Below are 10,333 nucleotides of genomic sequence, written 5' to 3' on the forward strand. Positions count from 1 at the left end.
GATGTGGTAATGTGTGTGTCAGTGTGTGAACGTGTGTACGTGTGTGTCCGTGTATCAGTGTGTGTGAATGTGTATGTGTGTGTGGATGTGGTAATGTGTGTGTGAATGTGTGTGAAGGTGTATACATGTGTGTCAGTGTATCAGTGTGTGTGTGAATGTGTGTATGTGTGTGAGGATGTGGTAATGTGTGTGTCAGTGTGTGAATGTGTGTATGTGTGTGTGTCAGTGTGTGAATGTGTGTATGTTTGTGTGTCAGTGTATCAGTGTGTGTGTGAATGTGTGTGTATGTGTGTGAGGATGTGGTAATGTGTGTGTCAGTGTATGAACGTGTGTATGTGTGTGTCAGTGTATCAGTGCGTGTGTGAATGTGTGTGCACTCACTCACACGCTCGGCTTGAAGCTCTCGTGCTCCTTGCCCCTCTGGTCTCATCCCGATCGTGGCCATTCTCCACCTCCAACCCCCTTGCTCCCCAGTCTCATTTTACTGGCCAACAACCTCACTGCTCTATTCCTGTGTGCACTCCCTCAGCCTCTTGTAAATAACTGACGGCCTCCCACCTGGAGCAGGCCTCTGCTGGTTCCTGCTCTCTGCCCAGCGGAGAATTCCCTCACCCTGTGCTTGCCATCTCAGCCTTCATTCTTTGGAGGAATCCACACCATCTGGTGTAGACACATCAACACCAGATATTGATGAGATTCCAGGATGAAAATTTGTCTCCCCCACGTTGAAATCAGGACCCAAGCCAGGCTTTGCTCACTGCTGTGTCTCTCGTGTTCATTTCCGTGCCTCGCACAGCACAGCCAGCTGTTACTAACTAGGCAAGTCACTGGGCATTCCCAGGAGGTGCGTGTCCGTTGGCTCCTTGGGCCTCCACTCTGCTGAGCACATATGCTGAGTCTCCTTGTTTTTAACCATTTAGGAATTTTCGCCTAATGAACGATCTAACAAGACAGATGAAGTCTGCCTTCAGAGCAATGGACGAACATGCTAGCTTTCCAATAGCACAAGGAGATTGTTTTCTGGGGAATGGGGCAGGCAGGTTCTTTAAATAAGTGCTCTTCCACTCTGGTGGAACTGGTCACACATGCAGGTGTAATATGGCTCTTCCAAGTGCTTTATGGGAGCTGTGGCTCAGATAACCAATCAGAACAGCTGAGACTCCTGCTGTGTGTGACTGTCATCTTCTAGCATCCATGTCAACCACACACCGTCGGAAATATGACCTTCATAGTTCTTGATGTTAACCCTTTTATCATCAAAGCTTAGGAGATGCCACTTTTAGATTTGCTCCAATATAACTAGGAATGTGAAAATGGCCAGGTTACAAATCTTCAGTTTTGGGGGCAGGTGTGATGCCTCAGTTTGCTATTTCTCCACCTGCAAACACCAGCATCTGATATGGGTGCCAGTTCATGTCCAAGATGCCTTATTTCCCAAACAGCTCCCTGCTTATGGCTGGGAAAGCAATGGAAGATGGCCCAAAGCCTGGGAACCCTGTATGCGTTTGGGAGACCTGGAAGAAGCTTCTGGCTCCTAGCTTTGGATTGGATTGTCTCAGTTTTGGCGGTTTCAGCCAACGGGGGAGTGAATCAATCAATGGAGGCTCCTCTGTCTCTTCTATCTGTAGATCTGCTTTTTCAATAAAAATAAATGAACCTATGGCTTTCTTAGAGCCGAGAGGGTATCCGACTTAGGTCCACCAAGTGATTGTGGAGATGTGAGTTCTCCACATGGACAGGTGCATATGAAAACCCTGCAAGTGGCAGCATCTTAACTGATCAAATATTTTTGGAAGTTAGCCATACAGTTCTTTTTTCTGCTGTTTTGGTAACACAATTTCTCCCCTAGCTGGCCAAGCATCTCTGTCCACCTTGGGGGTGGACAGACAGATTAGAAATTCCTCAGGGTCAACATAATTTTCAGTTTCTAATGTGTGAGATTTGGATTTGACAGTAAGAAGTTGTCTTTGAAATGCAAGCTACGCCTTGAGATGAATTACAAGTTCTGTAGTCTCCTATCTTTCCTCTTCTTTTAGCACCGTCATCACAGTCCTTAGGCAGGAGACAAGGCTGCTCAGGGCATCCACCAAGGAGAAGTAAGACCATCATCATTATTCACATCCATGAGTCAAACCTGCAGCTCAGTGGGCTCTGTCCCAGCCAAAGCCTGCAGGAAGACAGAACTTTCTCGGTCTCCAAATAGCTTCCTTTCTGCACATTTTTCAAACCAGCACATGCTTGGAAAAGGCTCTAAAAACTCCATCTTATCAGTTTAAAAAAGTGAATCCTTATTAATATCATAGAGGTACAAAGCAACTCAAGAGAACCATGGACACATTGTAGAGGCTTTAGGGAAGATTGGCACGCATTCGATGGTTGAGCCAACAATCATTTTCATTGATTTACATTTCCAAAAGGAAAGCGAGTGGTTTTGAAATCATCTGGATTCTAGGCATGTAGTCAGGGGACTAAGAGTGGGCTAGACTTGGCTACTGGTTGCATAAAAGCCTCTACATCATCCTCCATACAGAAATGACTCAGTTCTGTGGTTTTCTTTGCTCTGAAGTGGTGATTGTTCACTAGCGGTGAGCATGGACACAGATATAGGATCTGCTGCAGGTCTGACGACCCAGAATCAAGTGCAAGAAGTGCCGTCACTGAAGCATGTCGTGCACCTGTCCCTTTTGCTCCTGGAAGGCTGGGATATGATCTCATCTGTTTAAGAGAAAGAGATGGTCTTTATCAAACGTCTGAGGCATTTTCACACCCACTCTTGGAATTTAAATTTCTTTCCCTTTCAAAATAATGTTAGGTATATATTCTTAAAAAGTCAACAGGTGCCGTAGGGCTCATTCTAAAAACAGAGATAGCAGTCCTTGCCCCATCTCATCTGAAGAGCCACCTGGCAATCTTTCGCCTGGTGCTCATGCTATTTATTTTTGTATTTCTAACTAACAGGTATATAGTGCTATTTCTTGGTGTTTCAGTGCTTGTCATTTCGCATCGAGGAACAGGACTCAGCTCTCCTGTATCCTGTCTCACTCTCAACTCCATTCATTTGGCTCTCTGTCCTCCCACCAGAGTCATACTGTAGTTTCTCCTGCTGTCCACCATTGATGTTGTTATAGACACAACTAGGTAAATATTACCACAGCAATATCACATTCCTTTTGTCACTGGTGCTCTGCGATGATATTTGGTTCCATATTCTCAGGGTCAACAAAAATTAAAACATAATATCCCAAATAAACAACAAACTTTATACTTTAAGGAACCAGAGATTAAGTCTTAGCAGAAGAAATGAAGCAATACAGATTAGAAGGGAAATAAACAAAATGAAAGTTAGACAAACAATAGAAAAATAAGCAAAAATTAGCTGTTTTTAAAGGATCAACAAAAATAAGAAATCTTCAGTTTAAAAAATTGAAAAAGATTTAAGTAAATAAAGTCAGCAATGAACAAAGAGATATCACAACTGATGCCAAAAATATAAGAAGGATTCTGATATACCACTCAGAATAATTATATGCCAACAAATTGGACAAATGCTTTCAAATAAATGACCAGTAGTGAACCATGAAGAAATAGAAAATCTGAACAGATGTATGGTGAGGGAAGAAACTGAACAGTAACCAAAAACTTCCAATAAAGAAAAGCCCAGGACCAGATGGCTTCTGGTGAGTTCTACCAAACATTTAAAGAATTAACGCCAGTTTTCAAGCTCTTCCAAGAAACAGAAGATGAGGGAATACTTTTAAATTCATTATTTCAGGTCAGAACACTGCAAGAAAATAAAATTACAGCCTGACATTTCTGATGAATGTAGGTGTTAAAATCCTCAGGAAAATGCAAGTCCAATGAATTCTCCAGCACATTAACAGAATAGAATCCAGATGAGAAAGTGAATTTATTCCTGGGAATCAAGGACAGCTGAATGTCTTGAAACTAATGAGATATGGTATATTAACAAAACAAAAGATGAAAATCACAATATGACTTTAAAAGATATTTATTTTATTCAATTTGAAAGGCAGAATTATGGGGAAGGGGGAAGAACCTTCCATCTCCTGGTTCACTCCTCAAATGGCCACAGATAGTTGGGGCTGGACCAGGTTGAAACCAGGAGTCACAAGCTTCATCCAGGTCTTCCATATGGGTGTAGGAACCCAGGTACTTAAGCTGTCTCCTAGTGCTTTCCTGGGAGGGAGTTGACCAAAAGTAGAGCAGCTGAGAGTTGAATGGGCACCCATGTAGAATGCTGGCATTTCAGGCTGTGGTTTTACCCACTGGCCTCAAGTCTGTTAGTACAAAATTATCTTAATTGATGCAGAAAAGGTATCTGACAAAACACAATGCCCTTTCATGATGACACACCACACTCAACAGCCAGAGCAGAGCAGGAAACTACTTCCATATAAATAAAGACCCATAGTTAGTCTCCTACTTAATGGTGAAAGCCTGACAGCCTTTTGTCTAACATGAAGAATGGGAAAAATTTCCATTTTTAATCACACACATCCAGCAGATAAATGGAAATCCCAACCACCACAGTAGACAAGAAAAGGAAATCAGAGTCACCCAATTAGAAGGGAAGACATGATCTCTTTGCAGAAAATGTAAGCTTGTACACCTAGAATGACTTAAAGATCCAACAAGAAAAGCCCCATTAGAACAGTTATGTGAAGTCACTGAATGTTTGGGATATTAAATCAATCTACCTCTGTGTATGATCCCAAAGGATGAAATCAGGCAAAGTTCTCTGCAGCAACGCCCATAACGGCCAAAGGGCACAAACAACCTAAATGCCCACTCAGGCTGCAAGGTTAAGAAACAGCAGTGCACACACAGAATGGGATCTATTCAGCTAGGAAGGAAACCCTGTCACATGCCATACAGATTGCGGATAACCTGAGGACATTGTGCTGTATGAAACAAGCAAGTCACAGGAAGATGTAGCAGGAAGTGTCTGGAGCATCCCAATGTTTAGACTCAGCAGCTAGAATGGCCGCTGTCAGGGTGGATGAGCAGAGGGGAGAGGGAAGCTCTGGAGAGCAGGTGCAAGGCAAAATGGTCCTAGAGATCCACTGTGCTGTGTGGTACAAGCGCAGCCTGCACCGCGGACTTCAACTCAGTTAAGACGGCCTTTCAGGAATGACCATTCATTTATAGGAATAATAATGATGAAAATAACAAGGATAACCAAAAGACAGCCACTCCCTTGCTCAGGTACTTCAAGCCCAAGTGAAAGGCAATGTCACTGTCTGAAGCCATTGCGATTTGAAGAATGTTTGCTCTTTTTGTGAACCAAGACAGCCTTAACTAAAGCTACTTCTTAAACAAATGTTTATTTTTCCTATAATGTACCATGCCTCATTTTAAAAGACACTTTAATTTCTCTGTACCTGCTAGAAATCCAACCTAAAGTCTCCACCAGGCAGAGAAATCTAGCAGGGACTGCATTCATTTCACCTCTTCCTTGGGACTCTCCAGGCAAGGGGAGCCTTCTAATCTCTTGCACAAAAGTGTCCTGGGAAAGTCCTGTATGACTCTCCTAGTTCCTGCAACTCATCTTTGGCAAATGGTCTTATCATCCCAGCCTCTGTTCTCCCAATGGATCCATCCCATGTGCTTGCCTTCCTCCTTTGGCCAATGAGGTGTAAGCAGCAGGGATAGGGTGACTTAGCAATGGGAAAATGTCTTAGCAACGACAAGGATAAGGGATGTTATAAGTTCTTCATCAAGTTGCATGAAGCAGAATGGAAGTTCCAGCAGCTGCTTTGGAACATCACAGCAAAGATCACGTCCTTGATGTTTGCAGAACTGACAAGTAACCACAGGATGCTTACCTTCACACATTTTTTGTTCTGAGGCATAAATTTCCTTTTTTTTTTAAAAAAAATTACGTTTCATTTTATGACACTGTTTCATAGGCTCTGGGTTTCCCCCAACCCCTCCCCATACCCCTTATGGTGGATTACTCCACCTTTTTGCAGTATTACAGTTCAAATTCAGTCATGAGTCTTTCATTGCAAGTGTATACCTAGCATAGAGTTCAGCATCTTATTGTCCAGATAAATTCAATAATCTCTTGGGGAGACCATCTCTAGTCTGAAGGCAGAGCTGGCAGAATATCGTCCTGACCAATTAAAAACCATAACATAACATCAACAACAGTTTACAACATGATGGAGTTAATTGACATGGCATTGAGTGACCAATATGTTAGAAAATGTTCTTAGCCATGTCCTGTGACTTGCCATTTCTATTTTGGTTTATACACAATCAGCTGCTATACACCTTAAAATGACTATAGGGTACTATTCAGCTGTCTCATGTCTATTTTCATTTTTGAATTTAGCAGTTTATAGTGTTGAAGCATAATTTTGCTGAACTTGCCAGATTTTAGGATAGTCAAAACTTATAACATATGCCTTATAACTCTAACAAGGCATATGTCAACAGTTGAGGTGCAGACCAGTTTTAGGAGGGTGTGCAGAGAAATCTTCAATACCTTAGTAAGGAGTAATTAATCTTTGTGTCCTACCTAGTAAGGTATGTATGAGTCCATGCTGACCATTTCCTGTCTGGTTCTAAGCTTTCCTTCTTGTTTTCTGTCTATCTATTCTAATGTGTGTGTGTGTGTGTGTGTGTGTGTGTGTGTGTGTGTGTGTGTGTTTGCGGGGGGGGTGGGGAGTGGGCTCTGGAGCGACCCTGATGGTCATTGCAAGAGAGGGTGGGGATCCAAAGTTGGAACTAAGTAAGGACCAGAGAAAGCTCCTCTGCCTAGTCCCAAAGGAAGTTTACTGTTCTGTTTCTGTGGACCGCTCAAGGCTCCTGGTTGTAGTTCCGATGACCTTGGATCCTGCGAGGAAGGATTTGGGCTTGTTCCATCTCATGAGGGAGATCCAGACAGGAGTGGATGACCTCAGAGTTCTCAGCCTCTGGAGGCACTCCAATTCCTCGTGGTAATTGAGGCATAAATTTCTATCGTATTTAATCTGGTGTTGAAGTTTTGGTTCTGTTAGAATTAAGCAGATTCAAAGTCCCTTTATTTAGCTAATTCCTTTGATTTTGTACAGCGTGTCACCTTTTCAATCATGGCTTGCCCAGGAATCAGAAGTGACTACATTCTTGAAGAATGTTCCAATACATAGCAACAAGTAAACTGCTAGGACATTATCTCAAACTTTTATCAAAATCAAGTCCAAGTGGCTGAAATGTTTAAATGTAAAATGGGGAATAATGTGAACAGGTTAGTAGCACCCATATGACCCTAAGCTGGGGAAAACCTTCTGAAGATGGCACCAGCAGAAACAAGAAACAAGTTCAATAGTTTAAAACAAAAACAACATCTTTCATAGGACAATTAAGCACGTAAAACAATACTAAAAACAGCTGAAAAAGTTGGGGAAGGGAGCTTTAGGACAGAGTTATCAAAGAGGCAGGTGTGTTTATTATGGAAAATACTGTTATCAACTTTTCAAAAGTATAGTAGACAAGATGAAACAATATCCAGTTCATTTCTAAAAAACTGTAACTCAACAAAACACTTGAACCTCATTGATGACTGAAGGAGATGCCAATGGGGTGAGCCCTAACCCACATGTCCCTGTGTGGCTAGTGAATTTAGCTGAATCCGGTTAAAAAGGTCAGAAAGAACCACACATACAGAACTATTCCTTTGCACTGTCCAGGTTGTCTGACAGACAATTGGCATGGGGACCACATTTCTCAAGCATTTTCCTTATCCTTTCAGCTAGTGGAGAAAGCGAGAGATTCCAGAAAACTTGCAAAATTCTCGCTTTTGTTCAGATGCAGTGTGTCCACTGGCATTTTGGGGCCAGGAAGGTCTTGAGGGAAGAGAGCTGCCTTCTCTCACTTCTCCTGACAAGGCCTGGCTTTCTGGGCAGACTCTGGAACTCTGGTTTGGTTTTGTTTCTTTGCTTGCCACCCATGTTCATATTCCACCTACCGAGGCTCCAAGCAGCTAGCGACTGGTCCAGGCCAGCCTCTGAATATCATTCTGGAGATAATGATATTATCTCAGTGTGTGGGCTGCCCCAGGTCACTAGGTAAATCCAGAGGAAATGGTCACTAGAGCTTTTTTCCCACTCACCTGGGCTTCTCAGCCTTGGCGTGCTTGTCATCCTGGACTGGACCCAAGATAGTGGCTGTCTTGTCTACCACAGGGTGTCCTATAACATCTCTGGCTTGAACCCTCCAGGTGCCAGGTGCACCTCTCCTTGGCTGTGGCAATTACCAGTGTCTTCAGACATCGCCAATGCCCCCAAGTGAGCCAAACTCCCCCAGCTGAGACCTACCGGGGGATTTGTAAAACAGAGAAGGCTCTGTGGCCCTGTTACACATGAGAATTGAGTGTAGGCTTCAATCAGAAAAGTCTTGGATCGAAATTCAGGGAGCGTTTCTGATTAGAACTGAGGCTGCTCAGGATAATTTGCATTTTTCTTTAAAGCTGCAGCAGTTGCGGATCGGGGGATCACATTTTTGAGAATCCGTGATTTGGGCTGCTCAGCTCTACGGCTACAGCATCTTCCTCTGTATGATAAACCTAACAACAGTACGGAAATTTCCAGAACAGAACAATAGAGGGTTGTGATGACAGGCCTTGAGGGGAATTTTGATAGTCAAATTGAGGAGTCTTGAATTCACCCTTTTACATGAAATACCAAGGCAGGTGCAAGACACATGGTTGATGGCCTGGGTGGCAGGGTGTGGGGTGCTGTTGGCATGTGCTCTAAATTTAGTGGTTTTTTTTCTTAAGAAACAGGATTATAGAGATGGCTGCAACATGAAAAGAAGCAATCTTGTGTGAATCGTGCTCCTGTGTGACAGACACCCTCCTGTCTATTCAGCATCTTTCCTGATTGCGCTTGAGATGTATTTTATAGACACTTGCAGGGACTGTATAAAAAGAGCTTTGCAGCACAGTTATGCTTAGTGCCCCATAATTTTTAATACTTTGGCTAAATAATTTGTGTTGGAGCAGCAGAAAATGGGCAGAATTAATGCTGTCCTCATTCCTACCGGTTGTCGAAAGGGTGATAAAGCAACCATTATGACCTGAATTTCAGCGGATGGCTTCTCTTTAATGTCCTACGTTGACCAGACATGACAGAACTCCACAGACACAGTTTTAGATCATTGCTTTTTAGCACTCAGCACTGTCTGCTCTGTGTGCTGGTGCCAACCCTTGATTGTAGCCTAGAGAATCCTGAGCAATAAAGTGATCTCTCTCCACACCAGAAAGCTACAAACAAAATCAATAACCCTGGGCTGGCAACATTATTTCATTGTTGTTCCATCTCCTCTCCTCTTCTGCAATGTCTTTTATTACTACTGCTCATTTGATGAGACCGTGGAGTTTGCAGCCAGATGGGGTGCCATTTGTTATATTTGGAAGACTCTAATGGAATTCAGCTCAAACCAGGTTAAAAGTAATAGAATTACAAATTTTAGTGGTCATTACCTCAGAGCACTCTGTTCTGTGTACCTTTTACACATCAGAAATGAGGACAGATTGCAGACAAAAGGACTGGGTTTAAACTCAAGAGACCAAGTCTACTATCTCATTCACTCAACAAATGCTTAACTGTATTCCTAACCGGGTGGTTCAGAATAGCATTGCCAAGACAGTGTGGCTCTATGGGGAGTTTGAGCAGTAAGAACTAGCACAGGTCTGGAGATAGAGGACACTTGGTATCTCCAAGCTAAGAAGAAAGCTCAGCCAGCTGGAACCTTGTGAGACGGAAAGCTGGCCAGAGATGGGGTAGACCTAGAGTTGTGGCTTAGTGGGCAAATGCCCGCTGCAAAGCATCCTGGGGTTTGGTGCCTAAGTGCTGATCAAGAATACGCAGGGGAAAAGTGGGTGAAATGGGGTTGTCAGAGAGCGATTCTGCCCGTCCTTGAGGATGGCAGGCAACCCTGGGGGACACACTTGGAATTAGAAAACCACCTATCATAGTGGCCACTGGTTTCCAACTTGCCTTTGCCCTTGCTGCCTGTCACTCCACCATGCAGGGAGCTCCTGCCCCATGTGCTTGGCGACAATGTCCAGCCTTGATGAGCAGCAGGCTCCAGGCTCCAGGCTGCTGTCCTCCACCCCCTCCCCGACTCCTCTTTCAGTTCCATCTCCCTGGGCTGTGTCTTCCTCTCTCCTGTCCAATGAGTTTGCATGCATCAAGGTCAAGTTAAAAAGACAAAGGCTGCCCTGGTCACTGGGTGTTGGTGGCCCCAGTGTCTCCAGGAAGTCTTTCAGGAACTTTTGCTTCTTCTTTGATCCTTGGCTTGGCCGTGGCTGTACCTCGTGAGCGAG

The sequence above is a fragment of the Ochotona curzoniae genome, unplaced genomic scaffold, assembly GCF_017591425.1.
Source record: "Ochotona curzoniae isolate NIBS_2020 unplaced genomic scaffold, NIBS_Ocur_1.0 contig_2294, whole genome shotgun sequence".
Classification (NCBI taxonomy): domain Eukaryota; kingdom Metazoa; phylum Chordata; class Mammalia; order Lagomorpha; family Ochotonidae; genus Ochotona; species Ochotona curzoniae.